Source organism: Lissotriton helveticus, chromosome 10 (assembly GCF_964261635.1).
Source record: "Lissotriton helveticus chromosome 10, aLisHel1.1, whole genome shotgun sequence".
NCBI lineage: Eukaryota > Metazoa > Chordata > Amphibia > Caudata > Salamandridae > Lissotriton > Lissotriton helveticus.
The window spans coordinates 674480449-674501988 of NC_136071.1; positions in this window are offsets into that span (position 1 = coordinate 674480449).

The window sequence follows — 21540 nt, forward strand, 5'->3', positions numbered from 1 at the left end:
TCCATTTGGTGATCCAAACAGTCTTTTCATTTTTTTCCAATGCTATTTTTATTACTGATGAGGGTCTGGAAACTCCCACAACGATGTTTTATAATACAAAAACAGAGAAAAAACAGAGAAAAACTAATAAGCATTGACCAAGCCCAAAGATCTTGCAGTCAATACCAGACTGATTGACTTGGCCACTTCTTGTTTTATATATTCCCAAAACAGAACTGAACATGTGAAACTAAAAAATCAAACTGTAGAAAATAGAAAAACTGTGAATTGCTGCACAAACCAAGAGAAAGGCTAAAAGGAAGACAAAGATTAAAAATACAAAATATAAAAAAATAAAATTCTTAACCCTAGAACCATATTCAATTATAAAAATATAAAATTTCACTTTCTGATGTTGATATCATTCACAGATTTTATAATGCCAATACCACTACACACATAACATCATAGAAAAGGAAACCTCTACTAAGCCATATGGGTTACACATACACTAAAGAGAGCACTAGGAAAGGGCAAAATAATGAAAGTACTCTACATTCTTCTCTGATGGCTGTTATGGTTGAGCAAATATCATTGATGACACTGTTGAAAACATAGAAGAGCATAATCACCTTCCAATAAAAGCTGTAACGTAGGGCAGAACTTAAAATTAGCTAGCACTAGCTTTTTCAGCCCCAACAGGAACACTTTAAAACATTTTGGGCCATATAAACAAAGAGCTAGGTTAGAGAAAAGTTGTCACAAATTATGCACTGTGACCTGTCTCTGATTTAATAGTACATAGGTCTCATCGCAAACTCTTCAGTTGCAGAGATATCAAGAACACCATGATTAAGGAATAATAATTAGGCAGGTGGGTATATGGGACCCCCCGTGATTGTCTCAAATACAAGAACTGTGGTCTGCAAGGAACAGTAGACCACCATCCCTGTATTTACATTCCCAAATGTAAATTTGTTTTAAAGTAGCCTGGGTTCATTAAAGGAACTGGGCGTGCTGTTAAAAAAAAACATTTGGAAAACTTCACCTGGAGCAGGCAGTGATCTCTTTGATCACTACTTACTCCCCCAGAGGTCATCCAACATCATTCACAAAGGGACACCTTCCTCTTTGCGGATTAGTTACCATTGTCTTTGAGGTATCAGTAACTAATCAATGGTTTGCAACTACAATTGTGGTCACAGACCATTGATACTTTCCATGCAGAGGAGGGACACCTCTTTCAGGCCCCTTCCTATTTGTTATTAGCTATGGGTCACTAAAATCATTTTTGAGTCATAACAGCTTTCCTGATTCTCAAAATTGGTTTAATATACACATAAAAACTACTTTGTGCTGCAAACTCAGTGATTTTGCAAATTGCAATGCCTGCAATTGCAAAATGGCTTTATATAGCTGGCCGTATATTCCTAACTTTCCTGAGGAAATAATTGAGCAGTTGCCCCTAATACTGAGCATAGAGATATAAATTACTAGAAGCAGAAAAACAATAAGCAAGCCATGAGAGCCACAAGAAGATTTGAGGAGCTTCGCCTAAAACCTAAAAATAATTCACAGAAATTAGAAGTTCATTTGTCATGAACATAAGAACAATAAAAAGAGAAATTGTTTCCTGCACTGCAAACAAACATACTAATCGTTAGACAATGCACTAACAGGTTAATGGGCAGCACTTTTAAATCTGGTCCGCTATCCTTTACCCAGCTATATACTATTTACGTTTAGCATCAAACACTAAAATACCTCTATTCATTATTACAAAACAAGGAAAGAAAAAACATATCCGGAGTTGCTACCAGCCGCAAAAGACAAAACTAATAACTACTACTCACAATAAATAATTCGATTTTTTACAGGCAAAAAAACGATTATGGATTTTGATCAAGACAATGTGGAACTCTCCAAAACATCCACATTGTATTATATTTTATTGTAATTGCATTTATATAGTGCTTACTACCCCTGACAAGGCATCAAATCCCTTTTTCTGTTAGTAGCTAGCTACACCGGAACCCATAAAGGATTAGTGGTGAATATAATTGTGAAATATGAGAGTAATTTGAGTGGTGGATATGTTAGTTAGTTATTTGGATTGAGAAGGATAGTGGAGGGTTAGAAGAAGGGAAAAGGTTTGCATTTATATAGTGCTTGTTACACCTGATAAGGTGTTGAAGTGCTTTTTCGACTAGTAGCACGCTACTCCGGAACCCATAAAGGATTAGGAGTGAATTACATCAAGTATTGACTACTCTTCCAATACTCAATGTGCCTTGGAAATCAGAAAGCTGATTTCCTCACCAACAGAGGTTACAAAACATTACTAGAATGTTATGTTATGTTATGTTATAACAATTTGTTATGCGCACAGCGACTCCAGCGAAGGAGCATCCCGGCGCAGAGACACAGAGCAGTCATAACACAACAAGGCTAAAATGCTACAAAAAGTGCTAAAACAAAGGGGCTAAAATAGGAAAGTTTTTATGGCTCTACGAAACGACAGCAAGTCCTCTATCAGCCGAATTTCAACAGGGAGGGTGTTCCAGATTGACGCAGCTCTCACCCTGAAGGAACGGCCTCCCATCCGGCTGAGCCTAAATCTGGGGACAACAGCAAGGGCCTGACCTTGTGATCGAAGGTTACGGGTAGGGACATAGAAGGAAATAGAGTTGGCCAAGATCTCAGGACCTATGCCTCTAAGGATTTTAAAGGTCAGACACAGGACCTTGAAGAGGATACGCTTCCTAACCGGGAGCCAGTGCAGGGAGCGGATGACATGAGACACCTGGGAGAACTTAGGAAGTCCAACAATGGCTCTCGCCGCGGCGTTCTGCACCCGCTGCAGGCGTGTTAACTCAGCCTGGTTAGCCCCCGCCAGCAGAGAGCTGGCGTAGTCCAGACGAGAGATGACGGTTGCCTGGACCACAAGCTGTCTAGTCGGGGCATCAAAGAACTTAAGCACCGGCCTTAACCCTCTAAGGAGACCGAAGCAACAGGCTGCGATTTTTTTGGTGTGCCCTATAAATGTGAGACCAACGTCAAGCCAGACCCCAAGGTTCTTCACCTCCGGCACTGGGGTCGGAGTGGGGCCAAGCTCCGAAGGCCACCACTGATCGCCCCAGAGCTCCACTCCCTTCCCGACAACCATCACCTCTGTTTTTGTGGCATTAAGCTGGAGACAGTTAACTGTCAGCCAGCTAGCCACCGCCTTCAGACCGGACTGGAACCTGGGGGCATCCTGTTCCGCATCCCCGCTGAGAGTAACCGCCAGCTGAGTGTCGTCGGCGTATGAGACCATGGTTAGGCCCCACTGCCTTGCGACATCAGCCAGCGGTCTCACGTAGAGGTTGAACAACGTGGGACTCAGCGAGGATCCCTGTGGAACCCCCATGGCCAGAGGCTGGAACCCGGACTTGAACGGAGGGATGGCAACACAGAAGGAGCGGTTGTCTAGGAAGGAGCGGAACCATTGCAGCGCCAGGCCGCCGATACCAGTCTCCTCGAGCCGCCCAAGGAGGATGCTGTGCGACACAGTATCGAATGCGGCGCTGAGATCTAACAAAATCAGCGCCGACGTCTGTCCAGCATCCAACCTTGCACGGAGATGTTCCACCATCACCAGAAGAGCAGTCTCCGTGCTGTGACCAGCACGGAAACCATTCTGTGTGGGATCGAGGGCATTGGACCGGGCTAAGTGTTCAGACAGGGCCAGATTGACATGGGCCTCTGTCAACTTAGCTGGCCAGGGCAGCAGCGAGATGGGGCGATAGCTTTCCGGCTTAGACGGGTCAAGAGATGGCTTTTTAATAATCGGAGACACCACCGCCTGTTTCCAGCTGGTAGGAACGACCCCAGTCTCTAAGGAGAGATTAACAAGAGAGCGTATAGCCACACGTCCCACAAAGGTCTGATCCCGAAAGAGGGCAGGCCTCACTGGATCGGATGGGGACCCAGATTTAACTTGCGTAGCAAGTTTATCAAACCCTTCCACGGTGAGGGGGGGAAAAGTGAGAAGAGCGGGCTGGTAGGGTGTCCCCTTGGGGCTGCCCAGTGCTATACCCATACTCGGGAAAGTCCGATAAATAGACTGGACTTTACCCAAGAAGTAGGAAGCAAGGGACTCACAATGTGTGACAGAACTCTCAGCCGTAGAAATAGGCCGCTTAGACATAAGATCTTTCACCGCCTTGAAGATAGCCTTCGATGGGTTGGTGCTGTTCCGGAATTCCTCGGCATAAAATGCCGCTCGGGCACGACAAATGGCCCGGTGATAGAGCTTGACGGACGCGACATAAGTAGCTTTTTGCTCAGCCCCATATGTCTTCCGCCAGGCCCTCTCCGCCCGTCTACAGGCTCCCTTCAGAGCGCGCAAAGCGTCGTCATACCAGGGGCTAGACACTCGAGGGTTGATCTTCGTGGTTACAACAGGTATCAAAACATCCAGAGCCCTAGTGAGCCAAGAGCAGAAGAGATCATATCCCTCCTCTACGTTGTTAAATGGGCCCAAAGGTTCCACTGACAGGAGATGGTAAAAGTCATCCAGCCTGAGTTTACTCCAGGGTCTCCTGGGTACCTGCTTGGCTGGAGTGGTGGAAATGTTGGAAGTCATAGGGCAGTAGATGGACACCAGAGAATGGTCAGACCACTCTACAGGAGCCACCGACGTGACTTTAGCCTCGGTCAAGTTGGTGAAAAAAGGGTCAAGAATATGACCCCCGGAATGAGTGGGCTGGGAGACCAGCTGTGAAAGTTGAAAGGCCTCTAAGTCCGTAAGAATACTACGCGCTGCCAGACAGGATGGGGCATCAAAATGCAAATTTAGATCGCCCAGAATGGAAAAATTGGCACAGGCAGTGACCAAGGTGGCAACAGTGTCCGGGAAAGCATTCCTGAACGCTACATCACTGCCCGGCGGACGATACACCACCATCCCAGAGAATGTAAATTCTGGGCTGACAGAGACTTTAAACGAGGCGCTTTCACAGCCAGCGATCTTAAGAATGGTCCACACACAGGGAAAACTAGATCTCACTATCAGAGCTATACCCCCACCTCTAGATAGCCTATTCGCAGTATACATGGAGTAGCCGAGAGGGCAGACTAGATTGGGAATGGCAGTGTCGGCTTCCTGAAGCCATGTTTCGGTTAATGTCAAAATATCCGGGGCTTCATTTTCAATCAGGTCGTACACATTCTGCTGGTGTCTAAGAATCGACCTGACATTAAGATTCAGAATCCGCAGAAAAGGCGGTAGCCCCCTATTACGCCGAGCGGCAGAGGGAAGAAGCCGAGAGAGAAGCAGCGGTGGATCAAGCGCTAAACCATTACAGGGACAGCGGTAAGGGCCGCATAAAGGATGGACAGGCTGTAGAGTGCAATGACCGCTCACCTTGCCGATGGAATACAAGCGCTCCCTGGAATAAGTAAGCATGGCAACGGTGTTGGATAGACGAGGGCCGCCCAGATCCCGCCACGTCCAGCGCGTCCTTAGCGCGGACGGGCGCAGACGGGCAGGACTCTGGCACGACTCCGGCCACGCGAGGACACGCCCGCTGCGCGATCCCGCTGCGCTAGGGGAGGAGCATTAAATACGCGTTCCCCGCTGGCGCATGCGCAATGCAGCGCTGTCCGATGGAATGGGCACTCACCCCAGAGCAAGATGTCCGCCACCCCGAGAACCAACCCGCCAAGCGGCGGTGCAGGGACACAATTATTGTGCAGGTAAGGGGCTGAGTAGAGCGAGGGTCAAGCGACCTAAAAACAATACAAAATAAACAGTTTTAGACAAATTTAAAAGTAGCAGAGCAGCAAGCGCCGTCACGCTCCTGTCTGCAATGAGCTCTGTGTCAGGGGAGAGAGAACGGGGACTCGCGTTAAATACGCGTTCCCCGCTGGCGCATGCGCAATGCAGCGCTGTCCGATGGAATGGGCACTCACCCCAGAGCAAGATGTCCGCCACCCCGAGAACCAACCCGCCAAGCGGCGGTGCAGGGACACAATTATTGTGCAGGTAAGGGGCTGAGTAGAGCGAGGGTCAAGCGACCTAAAAACAATACAAAATAAACAGTTTTAGACAAATTTAAAAGTAGCAGAGCAGCAAGCGCCGTCACGCTCCTGTCTGCAATGAGCTCTGTGTCAGGGGAGAGAGAACGGGGACTCGCGTTAAATACGCGTTCCCCGCTGGCGCATGCGCAATGCAGCGCTGTCCGATGGAATGGGCACTCACCCCAGAGCAAGATGTCCGCCACCCCGAGAACCAACCCGCCAAGCGGCGGTGCAGGGACACAATTATTGTGCAGGTAAGGGGCTGAGTAGAGCAAGGGTCAAGCGACCTAAAAACAATACAAAATAAACAGTTTTAGACAAATTTAAAAGTAGCAGAGCAGCAAGCGCCGTCACGCTCCTGTCTGCAATGAGCTCTGTGTCAGGGGAGAGAGAACGGGGACTCGCGTTAAATACGCGTTCCCCGCTGGCGCATGCGCAATGCAGCGCTGTCCGATGGAATGGGCACTCACCCCAGAGCAAGATGTCCGCCACCCCGAGAACCAACCCGCCAAGCGGCGGTGCAGGGACACAATTATTGTGCAGGTAAGGGGCTGAGTAGAGCGAGGGTCAAGCGACCTAAAAACAATACAAAATAAACAGTTTTAGACAAATTTAAAAGTAGCAGAGCAGCAAGCGCCGTCACGCTCCTGTCTGCAATGAGCTCTGTGTCAGAATAACCATTCTGTTGAGTAAATGATGAAAAACTAGCACCTTTCTTGGACTATTTTGAAGCTACTAGGGGTAAACACATTCACCTTTCATGGCACAGGCACCAACCTAAGTTCCAACACACAGAAAAGAAGTAAGGTTTCTATAGTCGCAATTTTTATTTAGTATCAATCTACAATAAAGGTATGTCAAAGCACATTACTTTGTAAAAAACTGTCTTCACCCACAACACATTGTGGCATGCAATCATACGGCTGCTGCGACGCCTCAGTGCAGACCAACTCTTGAGGAGGAGCAATAGGGTGGGGGAGACAATACAAACGGAAAAGAAGGATATTGGGAAGGTGCAGATAATAAGTCTAAAACTAACTAAGGGATATCCTAATAATAATTTTATTCCTGGATTCCCTTGTCAGAATTAAAAAGGTAATTCATACCCTAGGATGGTTGTGTGGTGAGTGTATTATGCACCCTTCACCCCTCCGTTCTGCATAATGGTTGGCATGTTTCAGCCAGAATCCGTGTCTCTACCAGCTTTCATCAGGACTGTCGGATCCCTATGCTAGATTCCCTTCCTGCCAATGTACCCCTAGTATATCAGGATACTTAAGGTTACTCCGCCTGTATTATGTGGTATGGTCCAGTATACACACTCCTATGTAGGATCTGTAAATGTAGAGAATAAAAATACAAGTGAAGAGGATTCATGTATAAATGAACAAACAAACAAAACAGTGATGAAAGTGACTAAGTGATATATATGCTACCTTTATTATATTATAAACCTTTTTGGTGCGATGCTGCCGTATTCAACATTTAACGTCACCGCTAGTGAGGGAACATTGCCTTTAATATGCTTTCTTCATAACATATTTCACTCAGTGCCATATGGCTCTCTGATAGCAACCCTCCCACGGGTCCATTGTAGCAGATATGGTTCCTCCTAGACGATAGGAACAGCCCAGTGGCCTGTTAAAAATATATCGTGCTCAGGCTACTGCCATTAACAGAATGCCCATCAGCAAATCCCCCATCCACCTCCCAACTTCATCAAGGGTGGTGCGCCACCCCTATTTTGGTCCCTCCGGGTGCCGTCACGTCTGCTGCATCACCAGGGGAGTGTGCGCGTGACGTAGGGCGTCAACGCCTGGTGTAATTGCGCCCGAGTGGGTCAACGCTCCGGAGCATAGAAAGTTGACTATCCCAAGTTGAATAACACAGGTCATGGTGCGATGATTACTTTACAATGTAACACACTAAGATAACTTATTAGTGCAAGTAAGGAGAAGATATTTCATTTATAAGTCAAATGGCTACTGTGTCAATTAAAGCGATTATTATGCCACACAGCTCTACGTAAATGAAGCTTAATTGGTTGATTGGATGAGTACTATACCTCATAAATTAAATAAATTCCTCCATATCTTAATGAGGGAGCTCCTTCATGTTATCATGGAGATTAGGGGGAAGGTCGCCATGAGATAGCTGATGCAAAGCCTCTGCTTTGATATTAATTCCAAGAAAGTTGTTATGTTGTTAGATGTGCTCCTGGGGTATCGCTCTCAGACCTGGAGCGTAATTTGTACTGAACAAATTTGTTCAATCCCTAAGCCAAGGGAGGAATCCTCCTAGGCACAGTCAAAAAGCTCTTGGCGGGTGTAATAAGTAAAAAAATAAATTGAAAATATGATTGAACCTCAACCAACTCGAGAAGAAGATTTACTATGTGGATTAAGACCAAGAAGTTCATATATGGCACCAGTTGGCCATAAGAGCTTCGACATTTTTGAAGATTTGGTCAAACAAGAAATATCAAAATTACATTTAAAAAAAAATCTAAGACCAGAAACCTAACCAACAAAGAATTTGGAATTCTTAAGAAAATAGCTAGTAACCCGGAAATAACATGTCAGAAAGCTGACAAGGGCTGCACGATGGTCGTCATGAATATCACACATTACATCAGAGAAGTAGAGAAACACAGATCGGTTGTAAACACTTACGTCAAATTAGACACTAATCCAACAGAACAATTTTTCAAGATCTTACAAGATATTCTAACAAACGCAACACAAACAGGAGTAATTAATGAGAAGGTCAAGAGATTCCTCACTCAAAGTAACCCTAGAAGCCCATCAATATATATGGTTCCCAAAATCCACAAGGACCCAAGTAACCCTCCATTTCGACCCATAGTATCAGAATCAGAAGCAGCATACATGAACCAGTTGGTCAATTCCTGGACCGGTATTTGCAACCAAGTGTAGCGAAGATGCAAACATATATTAGAGACACAAAAGATTTTTTAATGAAACTCAATCAAATTTCTCTCACAGATTGGTCATCTATAATACTTTGTACAGTTGATGTCAAATCATTGTACACATCGATCCCCCACCAACTGGGAATAGAAGCAATTGAGCAAACCTTGTTGCGATCTGACTTGGACAAGGAGTTTAAACTATTCCTGATGGAACTGACATATTTTACACTCTATCAAAGTTATTTTAAATGGAACAATCAATGGTTCCCCAACTCACTGGAACATCAATGGGAAATTGTGCCGCACCATCCTATGCTAATATCTTCATGAATCATTTCGAAGAGGACAACATCTTATCAAAAGAGATTTGGAAAACACACACAAAGATGTTTGTAAGGTTCATTGATCATATTTTTATTTTGTGGACTGGATCTCACACAACACTCCAAAAAGCACTGACTGAACTTCATCAAATAGATGAAAGAATTCAATTCACTTCCGAAATACAGACAGAACAAATCACCTTTTTGGATGTACTAATCAAGAAAACCCCAAATGGTTTGGAAACAGGTATATCTATAGGAAGAAAACAGACATAAATAACATTGTACACTACAGCAGCTTTCATCAACAACCTTTAAAGCAACATCTATCATACTCGCAATTGCTCCGTGTGAAAAAATTGTTTCAAACCCTAGGAGATACACAGTTCAAAACAAAGAAATGTTACTTCGATTCACACAGAGAGGTTACCCGAAGAACATTCTGGATCAAGCTGAAATTCGGAGTCAAAACAAATCCAGAAAACAACTGATGATAAACACACCCAAACAATTTCAGAATCGAATAGTGGTAGTCACTAAATGTTCAACCTTGAGTCAAGCCTACAAAAAGGTTGTGAAGAAACACTGGTAAATTCTCAGGATGGAACCAGTTTTTAAGAACTTATTCGTTCACAAAGCTATTTTTGCATACAGAAGAGGCAAAAACATAGGAGAAATCCTCAATACCAAAGCAGATAACACTCAAACCAATTAGCCAAAGGTACACTTCCATGTCACAACTGCAACAACTGCCATAACATCATCCCAGGAACAGTGATAACACATCCCAGAAAGGGAACCAATATCAATTTGAAAGTAACAGCAATGTGTGATTCCATGAATCTAATCTACTTTTTGAAATGCCCATGTGGCAAAGCCTATGTCGGGAAGACAGAAAGAAAAAGGAAAACGAGAATAAATTAACATAAAAGCAGCATACTAACTAAAAACACCAAGTCTGTCGTAGCATGTCACTACTTAGAAGAAATACACAACATCAGCCAACTAAAATGTTTAGTCTTGAGAAATAACGGCAACTTCTTGTTACAAAGAGAGAACTTTTGGATAAAACATCTTGAATCCCTCAAACCTCATGGACTTAATGAAAGAATGGAATTGTTATGTTATTTGTAAATGTTACGAACATGCACACCTTAAGAGCTTATTCCATTGATAGACAGAAACACTTATGTTATTTAACACTGTAATTTCCAGGTTATCACCTTTTGGACAATATATGCATACACGCTTTAATCATGTTTATAAGATTCAATATCACACTGTGAATCATAATGCCAATAAAATTGTTATGGATATCAGAAACCATGAGATCAAAACATTCAAGCAAGCCCCATGCACTCAGCACCATCACAAGATGGTTGCTGCCATTTTCAGCATATCACAGTAGTCCTACAACATTGTTGATTAGACCATCAACAAGATACATTTAACCTCGTAATGCAATGATGGCAAATTTCATGCTGACAAGACATCAGCCTACGTTCACCAACGCATCGCGAAGCATTGGGAAATAAGGTATCAAAGCACGCAAGAGCACCCTGATTTCGTAGCTATTTGTTAATTTAAACTGTAATATTTACACCATATAGCTAGCCGCGTGTAATAAATGATAACGTGAGCCTGAGCACTCCCCACCGATCGTGATCCGTTAACTCACAGAGATCCAGTAGAGACCAATATTCATGAATTAAAGGCATGAATGCGAGCACCAAATGTTTTTTAAAAAAGGCGCTTTAACAATTTGCATGGCTGACTGCGAGCTATCTATGACGACAGTAGAACACGTGAGCGTGAGTAACTTTTAGTCACGGTAACCTGATAACTCACAGAAACTCATCAGAGTCCGATATTCATGGTTAATTTTGATTTAACATATGCTGGCATATAACGTTGCAGCTTCCTCAACTATAAAGGAAGATGAGGCTGCTAGTTGTAAAGCACTGAGACTGGTGACAATGTCGAACTCAAAATCAAGGAAAGTTATCAGTCTTCCAGTGGAAGTCTAATGATAGACAACATATGCATTGTACGCTCCCAGATGAAGCAGGTGGATAGCCAATTTCTTGTACCAAGTGCGGGTTTTATGATTTTAATGATATGGTTGAACTCTACCCATGTTCTTGTTATAACCAAGAATACAGTTGTACTTATGTACATCTGCCAGCTACCAAAAAACGGTGACAGAAATACTCTTATCATGACTTGTAGTGAACACATACTACCGGTCTGTCCCAGAATGTCATGGCTAGTACTTCATTGCGATGCAGTGACCTTTTTAGAGCTTTTAACAAACAAGCACCTTCGGAAATCCTTTATAGGTCCATTGAATAGTCTTACAAGCCACAGTGCAAATGCTATAGTTCACTAAACAGCCTCATTCCTGTATTGTATTTGCCTACATATAGGTTAAAACTTTCATGAAAGAGCATGTGATCAAGACCCCACACAATCTTCTATTTTGTTCCTAATGTGGAAAGACAACCAGCATGATTCTTCTACTAAATATGCACAAGAAACAATAGCCAATAAGGTGTTTCCTGTTCTTTACATGGGGTCCAATTCACCAAACCATCTGCAGTTGTAAACCTATTTTTTAAGGGTAGAAATGGCTGCATTTAGAGTTACAAGATACACGTGAGATGTACATAGTTGTACTACTGTGCAATTGTCCATCTTCAGTGTGTAGAATTCCAAAGAATTAAACCCCACGAGAGGGAGGAGCAAGGTATGGCTTCCCTTGCATGTTTGTGAATGTCCCAAACTCTGAAGTGTTTGTATATTCTCAAATTCCTTTCCACTCCTTTCCCACCCTTGATTACGAGATGTACTCTAAAAATAAACTGCCCTTCCAGGGTGGGTAGGAGAATGGATCACTCACAAACCTGGTGGCCTCCTGGCAAAGGCTCTTCTCAGTTAATACATATGTCACACACTTGCCAAAGTGTATATTAAGTGTTCCCCAGAATCTACATCAGCTTGCTGATGCTCAATAGTTTAAATTGCTCTGCAAGTCTTCCCTCTTAAAATTGCCGGAAGGCTGTTTCTGTCAAGTGTGGCACCTTTGAGAACAAGAACCTGCTTGTCTATGGGGTTTGCTTTATGGAATGCTCTGCTTGGTGGTTTGAGGTTATTTGACACCTCCTCGTAATAGAAAACAATTCAATAAACAATTTCCAAGAAGGTTTCAGAGGATGGCTTTGATCCTGAAGACTTCGGGCAACACACCTGCACAGTAAGCACAGATTTGAGGTAGACAGTTTCTTCCATGGAAGGGAAAATGCTGTCACTACTGCAAAGTAATGTGCACCCCCAAGAACAGGGAGCTATTGTTCTGCATCGTGGGTTTTATATGCCTGCAACCTCAGTGTTCTGTCTATCTGTGTACGCTTTTTTATCAAGCCCAATAGTGGTGTCATTTCCAACGTAGCGTTTCATGTTCCTATTACGTTTCTTGAAGCTATTCCTTTTTTGTTGCATATAAATAGATACAATATCATATAATATGGCGTAATAGGGGCGGCCAGCTACATACATCGATTCTTTGTTAGATACACAAATGCATTCACCACAGGAGAGAGGGATTTACTGGCATCTGAAGGCAACATAGAAAAGGTTTTATGTGAGTTCAAGATTTATATCCTGCTACAAAAGCAAGTCACACGAATAAAATGCTGTTGCCATAATATCTTTTAGCAGGTCGTGTGTGTTTGAAAGAAAACTGACTTTATCAGGATATTAGCTCTAGGCTGCCATATTTCTGGCAAAAAACAATGTTATAGTTGGTCTTTTACTTTATTACCTGGGCTATGATAGCCTTAGCTTGAAATGGGACACTTTTGTAATGCTGTTTTCAAATTGTTACATGGTATAATGCAATACTGAAAAGGAGCCATGGTGAATTTTGAAACAGAAGAGGTGAACTCAGGATATAGGCCTGAGGGCAGCTGGGAGCATTTGTAATTCCACAGATGCATTCGTTCTCTGTTAAATAATGCATGATGTTCCAGTCTGCGCGAGGATTCGTCCACGGTATATAAAGTATAAGGCACAAAACTGTCAGCAGGTTAGATATATAGAGCTCCATCGGAGTGTCAGTTGGGGTAAGTGCCTTTGAGTGGAGTTAAAATTTGACATTCAGTCGATGACAGAAGACCATGGTGGCAGAGTTGTTATGCAAAGAGTTCTTTCCACGTTTCCAAAAGCAGGGCATGAGTTGTGTTAATCGATCAATTGCACAAAGAACATGGCACTGTGCAGCAGCCTTATACCAAAATCAAAGTGTTGAATGCAGTCCTTCAATCACCTATCAGTGATTTCAATATTCTGATTCTATTTTCCTGTCCCAGTCCTTACTTTAGGACCATACCCTTAAGACAGGGACCAGGGTCCCCACCTAAAAAGAAAAACTTAAACACCACCATTTCTAGGTACAACTATGAAAGAACCACCTCGGCCCAGATATCTTCTGATTCAACTACCAAAGCAGCACAATAGACTGAAATTGAAACAGGGCTTGAAGGGCAGAAAGGTTGTAATTACTGGGACATGGAATTCGAATCACAGACAGTAACGAGTTTACCAGGAAGTAATTGAATCTTCACTTCTTCATCACTTCCTCGTTTCTGTCCTTTCATCATGAAGATCTACCAAAGCAAAACCGGGCATCCCTCTTAGAACAATTTGGGGAAGCACATCATCTAATTTATTATTTCAAAAACCAGTTGGTACCTACAGACTCTGATAATCTCTACTACAATATACACAGAAACAACAATTTCAAAAATATGCAAAGAAAGACTGACACAAAGTTTCTGTACAAATATTCTGTATTATTTCAAAAACATTCAATAAGAAGATAATGTTCTAATAAATAATATAAGTGCAGATGACACGTTGCTCAAGTGTTATAAATATATCTCAAAATTTACAAATTCACTGGTTATATATTTACACGGAGAATACATGTGCGTACCCTATTGCAACATGTGAGGCAATCAATGCTCAAGGTAACCAAGTGAAAGCATATGTTGACGTTTCGACCCCTATGGAATCAGGGGGTCTTCTCAGGACAAAAACTTGTCTGAGTTATTACCTGCTGGACAATTAATAAAGGAGGAAACAGAAACGAAAAATGGGGTGTCAGTCTAGAATCACTAATCTCTCTATCGCATCCCCCCAACTTACCAGGAGATGTCCATCCTTGGTAAAGATATAGTTCAACACAGAGATGTGTCTGGCTTTCTAGCCTGATCTTTCCAGAAGTAAATATCAGTAAATGATGGTGCCAATATCACCACCAATTTGTAGGGCAAGCCTCGCACAGTCTTACTTAAATTCTGGAAGAAATATATAGTTTAATATATAAATATATATTTTAATATACAAATATATATATATATATATATATATATATATATATACATACATATATATATATATATATATATATATATATATATATATATATATATATATATATATATATATATATATATATATATATATATATATATATATATATATATATATGTATATATATGTGTGTGTGTGTGTATACCGACACAGTCTGTATATACAACTTAACAACAATCCAGAATCATCTGTGGTGTCACCTTATCACTAATGCCCCATCACTCTCAACAATCTAGTATACCTGTGCCTACAACCTGAATCAGTGTAATAGACACAAAGGGGCCCATTAGGCTATCGGGCGGATCGCCACCGCCCGCATGGCAGTGACGATCCACCCGAGATCCGTCCCTGCCCGCCACCCATTTCCCCGCCATATTACTATGGCGGGGGGACTGCGGCGGACGGCAAGACCGTCCGGCGCTTTTTCGCCCGGTCAACAAGTCGACCGGATGGAAAAGTGTTTAATATGGTGGCGGTCCACCACTTGGTACACGGCGACTCGGGAGAACTAAAGTCGGAAAGCGCTACATGTTTACGAAAATACGCACCCTCTGGGAGTTATCCGCTCCAGTTGGATTGCTAGAAACACTTCCCGGGCTCATTGCCCAGAAAAACACATTTTGAGCGCGATCTCTACTCAGAGTCGCGGATGCACCGTTTACCAGCAGAGTGACATTGAACTTTGAACTGATACGCAGGAGCACAACTTCTGCAAGGCAACCTTTATCAAGAAATTGCTCACAGTTGGTCACGGGCCCCACCGGGTCGGAATTATCACTGGTGGAGTGACCTTTTTTCTTTTGCAAATTATAGCGCAGCCCTGAGGAGTCGCGGACACACTGTTCCTAACGCGACAAAACACGTGTAGGCTGGTGTTGGAACCATTAAACCATTGAAACTACAGTGATACTGTGCTGAGAAATTTGATTGTTTTTTGTTGACTTTGGCTTATTAGAAATGTGTTTTGAACATAGACACGACTGTAAGAGATATCGCTTGTGTGTGCATAAGGCATTTCTGTATATATTGTTTTCGTATGTTGGTTTGGTCTGATATTCTGTTGAGTGGTTAGAGGGTCTTCTCCGCTTGCCTGGTGCACCATAGACACTAAGATAGCCCTAATAATTATTGCGTCCACTTTAGGCAGAGCGCCCAGGTGTTACTCTGAGATATAAAAACCCTTTGTCCGGCAATAATATGGTGGTGGTGTCTGTGAGACACTGCCAGCCCTATTATCATGGGGGAGGAAACATGCCATTCCGTGGTGGCATTGCTGCCACGGAAAGGCATGCGGGAATCACTTGTGAGGGCCTGTTTATTTATTTATTTATTTAAAATATTTATAAAGCGCGGCTGTCACCTGGCAGGTATCCTGGCGCTGGTAGCTACTCCTGGGTTTATAGGCGGGGGGGGTTGAACTATGGCTGGCAGGCTTAAAGGGGTGGAGGAAAGAGCCAGGTTTTGATTCGTTTCCTGAAGGGTAGGAGATGAGTGATTTGGCGGATATCGGCTGGCAGACTGTTCCACAGCTTGGCTGCAGCTACTCTGAAAGATCTACCTCCGATCCTGGCCTTCTTACATCTGGGGACTTTCACAAGGCAAGCGGTTGTAGACCTAAGTGTTCTGGTGGGGATGTACCACGAGAACAGACGTTGAAGGGGTCTGGGTCCTGCACCGTGTAGTGCCTTAAAGACCAAGCAAAGGGCTTTGAAGGCAATACGTTGCTTCAACGGCAGCCAGTGCAGCTCGGCCAAGGCAGCGGTGGCAGAGGATCTCCTGGTCCAACCAAGAGCCAGTTTGGCTGCTGCCGACTGAACTCGTTGGAGTCTGTCCAGCAGTGTCGCAGGGGATTCAAACAGGAGGGCATTACAGTAGTCAAGGCGACTAAGAATAGTGCACCTGACTATCAATGCTCGGGCAGAAGGTGGAAGAAGAGGCAGAACTTTGCGCAGTGAGCGCATAAGGGCTGAGCAGGTAGCAACTGTTCTTGAGACCTGCGTTTCCATGCTCAGTTGGTAATTTAGCATGACGCCCAAATTGCGAACGCTGGTAACAGGTGGTGGGTTGTTAGAATTTTCCGGGGGCCAGAACTCAGCAGGCAGAGGGCGGGGAATGCGGCTCGCAGGGCAGAACAGAACCTCGGTTTTCGAGGAGTTGAACTGGAGGGAGTTCCGGTGCAACCAGCCTGCGGTGTCTCTTAGACAGTTGTGGAAGGCTTCTAAGGGGATGGAGTCTTCGCCCTCCCAAGAAAGCAAGAGCTGAGTGTCGTCCGCATAGTTTACTGTGGTCATATTGTGCGACTTGATTAACGTGACCAGTGGTTTCAAGTAAACATTAAAAAGAATCGGACTAATGGAGGAGCCCTGAGGAACACCGTGAGGGACAGGGGAGAAAACCGATTGGAATGGGGGAAGGGATACAGCCTGTTTTCTGTCACTAAGATATGAATGAAACCAAAGCAGGGCCGTGCCGTCGATCCCTGCCTCTCTCAGCCTCTCAAGCAAAGTCCCATGATTGACAGTATCGAATGCGGCAGACAGGTCTAATAAAATCAAGGCCACGGCTTGGCCCCTGTCTGCACGCATTCGAAGCTCCTCCATGGCAGTGAGCACAGCAGTTTCAGTGCCATGGGCTGGGCGAAACCCAAATTGGAATTCGTCCAAGACGTGGTGCTGCTCGAGGTGGTTTGAGAGACAGTTGCTGACCCAACGTTCGAGTACCTTCACCGGGAAAGGCAGAAGTGATATGGGGCGGAAATTGGACAAACATTCTGGATTCAGCGTGGGTTTCTTTAGTAGCGGAGTGATGAGCGCTTGCTTCCAGGGAATGGGGACGATACCACAGCTGAGAGATTGATTATGAAATAATTCATGCCCACATGCTTTCCAGATTTTCGGAGGCAGAGGGTCGAGGGGAGATCCCGAGGTGATGCCCAATGCTACTTTCTCAAATTCTACTTGAGAGATAGGGGGGAAATCCAGGAGCTTATTCATAGGAGGGCAAGCTAACCTTGGAGAATCAGGATTGGTGGAGCCAGCTTCGGGAGGGGTGGGGTGGAGGTGTAACGGGGGCGTTGCCAGATTATTGATGATAGTCTCAATTTTATCGGTAAAAAACTGAGCGAGATTATCACAGAGGGTCTGAGATGGGGGGATGGAGTTTTTGACACAGTCAGGATGCATGATATTATCCAGGATCTGAAATATACTTTTAGGACTGTTGGCCGCGTTGGCTATAGTGGAGCAGTAGTAATTCGCCTTACTCTCTGCAATGGCGGATTTATAATCATGGAGTGACTTTTTCCAGAGGGCTTTATAGTTGTTGCAGTAACCTTGTCTCCACTTTCTCTCAGCCTGTTTACAGGCTGATTTGAGGGTTTTGAGGGACTCATTGTACCAGGGAGCAGGTGCTCTACCTTTGGGTTTACAGTATTTTAGAGGGGCAGCCGAGTCCGCGATGGAGGTAATTCTCGAGCTGAGGGATCTGTAATTATTTTCCACCGAGCTAGTAGGAGAGAAACTATCCTGTACTTCGAAAACTTTGGTGGAGGTGCTAAGTTTTTCTAAAGCTTTCCAGTTTCGATAAGAAAATTGTGGAGGTGAGTGATTCTTGGGCTTTCTTATTGTGGCGTTGCTGATGTAGAGTTTAATGAGCGAGTGATCTGTCCAGCTCATAGGCAGAATGTCGCCTACTTGAGTTAGGCCCGGACTCGAAAAAATGAGGTCAAGACGGTTGCCTGCGGAGTGAGTGGGGTCCTTTATCAATTGGTAAAGGCCCACGCTGTCACAGGACAGCAGAAGGTTGTCTAAACCTGTGTCTAGGCTGCCGTTTGGCCAGAGATTAAAATCTCCTAGAATAATAAGTTTGTTATGGGAGGTTGCCATATTTGTGATGGTCGTGAGGAGCACTTGCTGTTGTGAGAGGGAAAAAGTCCCAGGCGGTCGGTAGCAGATGATCACCATAAAGGTGCCTCCTGGGTGGCAGTTTATAGTCAGGCCAAAGAGCTCGATCCCGGGTACAGGATCTATGTCAATGGTGTTCATTTGCCACGAGGCTCGGAAGATGACACCAACTCCGCCACCGCGGCCTTTGGGTCTGGGGAGATGAAGAATGTTAAAGTTTAAGGGGCAGGCAGAGGCTAAATCGGTCTCACAGTTGGCGTGTGTCCAAGTCTCGGTAAGAAAAAGTACATCTAAATGGTGTGAATCTATAAGAAGATTAATTTCGGTGGCATGCTTCGGTAGAGATCTGACGTTCAGGAGGCCTCCTACAATTAGGCCCTTGTGGGTGAAGTCAGTTAAGGGAGAAGCAGTCTCTTCAAAGGTGAGCTTACCTTCGTGCGCGTACCCTCGTAAATTGAGCAATGTATCCCGGGTGTAGCAGGGGGATTGCAAGCTGAAACGGGCAGGATTTGTGGCGCTAGGCGCGTCCTCGTCGCGGACGAGCGCAGACGAGCTTGCCTTAAGCGCGCCTTCGGCGCGCAATCGGCGTGCCCGCTGTGCTCGTCCGCTGCGCTTCCGGTGTTGACACATGAGTTATAGTGGTAGCAAGTGACGTAGGAGGGGGCGTGGCCAGCAAGAGATGGGCGTGGCTATCGTCTCCCTCGGCGGTCAATGGCGCCAAGAAACGAGTGGATTCTGTTTCCCAAACAGCTAGTATTCAACTGCTATGGGGAGCAAAGAGTCGAGGATAGTGTGCAAATTCAGCAAGTATTTTTAAAAACAAATACACAGTATAAAAGTTAAAATAGGCAGTAGAACACCTCCCGGCTTTTCGCCTCAGGAGTTAGCAAAGCAATGGAGCAGCGCTCGAGATCAGCGCGCCCTGTTTATCTCTGCGGAGGGGGCGTGGCCAGCAAGAGATGGGCGTGGCTATCGTCTCCCTCGGCGGTCAATGGCGCCAAGAAACGAGTGGATTCTGTTTCCCAAACAGCTAGTATTCAACTGCTATGGGGAGCAAAGAGTCGAGGATAGTGTGCAAATTCAGCAAGTATTTTTAAAAACAAATACACAGTATAAAAGTTAAAATAGGCAGTAGAACACCTCCCGGCTTTTCGCCTCAGGAGTTAGCAAAGCAATGGAGCAGCGCTCGAGATCAGCGCGCCCTGTTTATCTCTGCGGAGGGGGCGTGGCCAGCAAGAGATGGGCGTGGCTATCGTCTCCCTCGGCGGTCAATGGCGCCAAGAAACGAGTGGATTCTGTTTCCCAAACAGCTAGTATTCAACTGCTATGGGGAGCAAAGAGTCGAGGATAGTGTGCAAATTCAGCAAGTATTTTTAAAAACAAATACACAGTATAAAAGTTAAAATAGGCAGTAGAACACCTCCCGGCTTTTCGCCTCAGGAGTTAGCAAAGCAATGGAGCAGCGCTCGAGATCAGCGCGCCCTGTTTATCTCTGCGGAGGGGGCGTGGCCAGCAAGAGATGGGCGTGGCTATCGTCTCCCTCGGCGGTCAATGGCGCCAAGAAACGAGTGGATTCTGTTTCCCAAACAGCTAGTATTCAACTGCTATGGGGAGCAAAGAGTCGAGGATAGTGTGCAAATTCAGCAAGTATTTTTAAAAACAAATACACAGTATAAAAGTTAAAATAGGCAGTAGAACACCTCCCGGCTTTTCGCCTCAGGAGTTAGCAAAGCAATGGAGCAGCGCTCGAGATCAGCGCGCCCTGTTTATCTCTGCGGAGGGGGCGTGGCCAGCAAGAGATGGGCGTGGCTATCGTCTCCCTCGGCGGTCAATGGCGCCAAGAAACGAGTGGATTCTGTTTCCCAAACAGCTAGTATTCAACTGCTATGGGGAGCAAAGAGTCGAGGATAGTGTGCAAATTCAGCAAGTATTTTTAAAAACAAATACACAGTATAAAAGTTAAAATAGGCAGTAGAACACCTCCCGGCTTTTCGCCTCAGGAGTTAGCAAAGCAATGGAGCAGCGCTCGAGATCAGCGCGCCCTGTTTATCTCTGCGGAGGGGGCGTGGACAGCAAGAGATGGGCGTGGCTATCGTCTCCCTCGGCGGTCAATGGCGCCAAGAAACGAGTGGATTCTGTTTCCCAAACAGCTAGTATTCAACTGCTATGGGGAGAAAAGAGTCGAGGATAGTGTGCAAATTCAGCAAGTATTTTTAAAAACAAATACACAGTATAAAAGTTAAAATAGGCAGTAGAACACCTCCCGGCTTTTCGCCTCAGGAGTTAGCAAAGCAATGGAGCTGTTGCGGGCCCCCAGGGACTCTGGGGGGTGCACATGGGGGGTACCTCTTGTACCCCCCTGCAGTTCCATGCACAACATGGCAGGCACCGCGCGGTGCCTGTCATGTTGTGCATGGAACTGCAAAACATGCCTTCCTGGCATTGTGGCGGGCGGTGCTGAGTGCAACATCGCCACAATGTCAGGTATGTAGGATGCACCCGCCACTGTGGTGGGCGCAACCTAATGGCCCCCACGGGACCACCGCACTTATGGCGGGCGGTCCCATTTCGCGATAGGATGGCGGGCAGAGTAAGTCCACCCGCCATCCTAATGACCCTCTAAGTGTACACTTGTGCATGCTGAAACACGGATATAGTCTACTGTGATGTATTCAGACTAGCCAAAATGAAAGTCTGTATGAGTCTACATGACACATTCCTAAAGCAGTGTTCATTGTGTGTAAATCCACTATTCAAGTCATCTAATGTACCCAATGACCGGTGTGCAACAAGCCAGTCCTTGCTCGATTAATTGTATATAACACCAACGATAAGGATGGATACCACTGGATCCGCGTCCCGAATATCTCTGCATAATGAAATAATCTGCATTATGTTGTATTTCCAT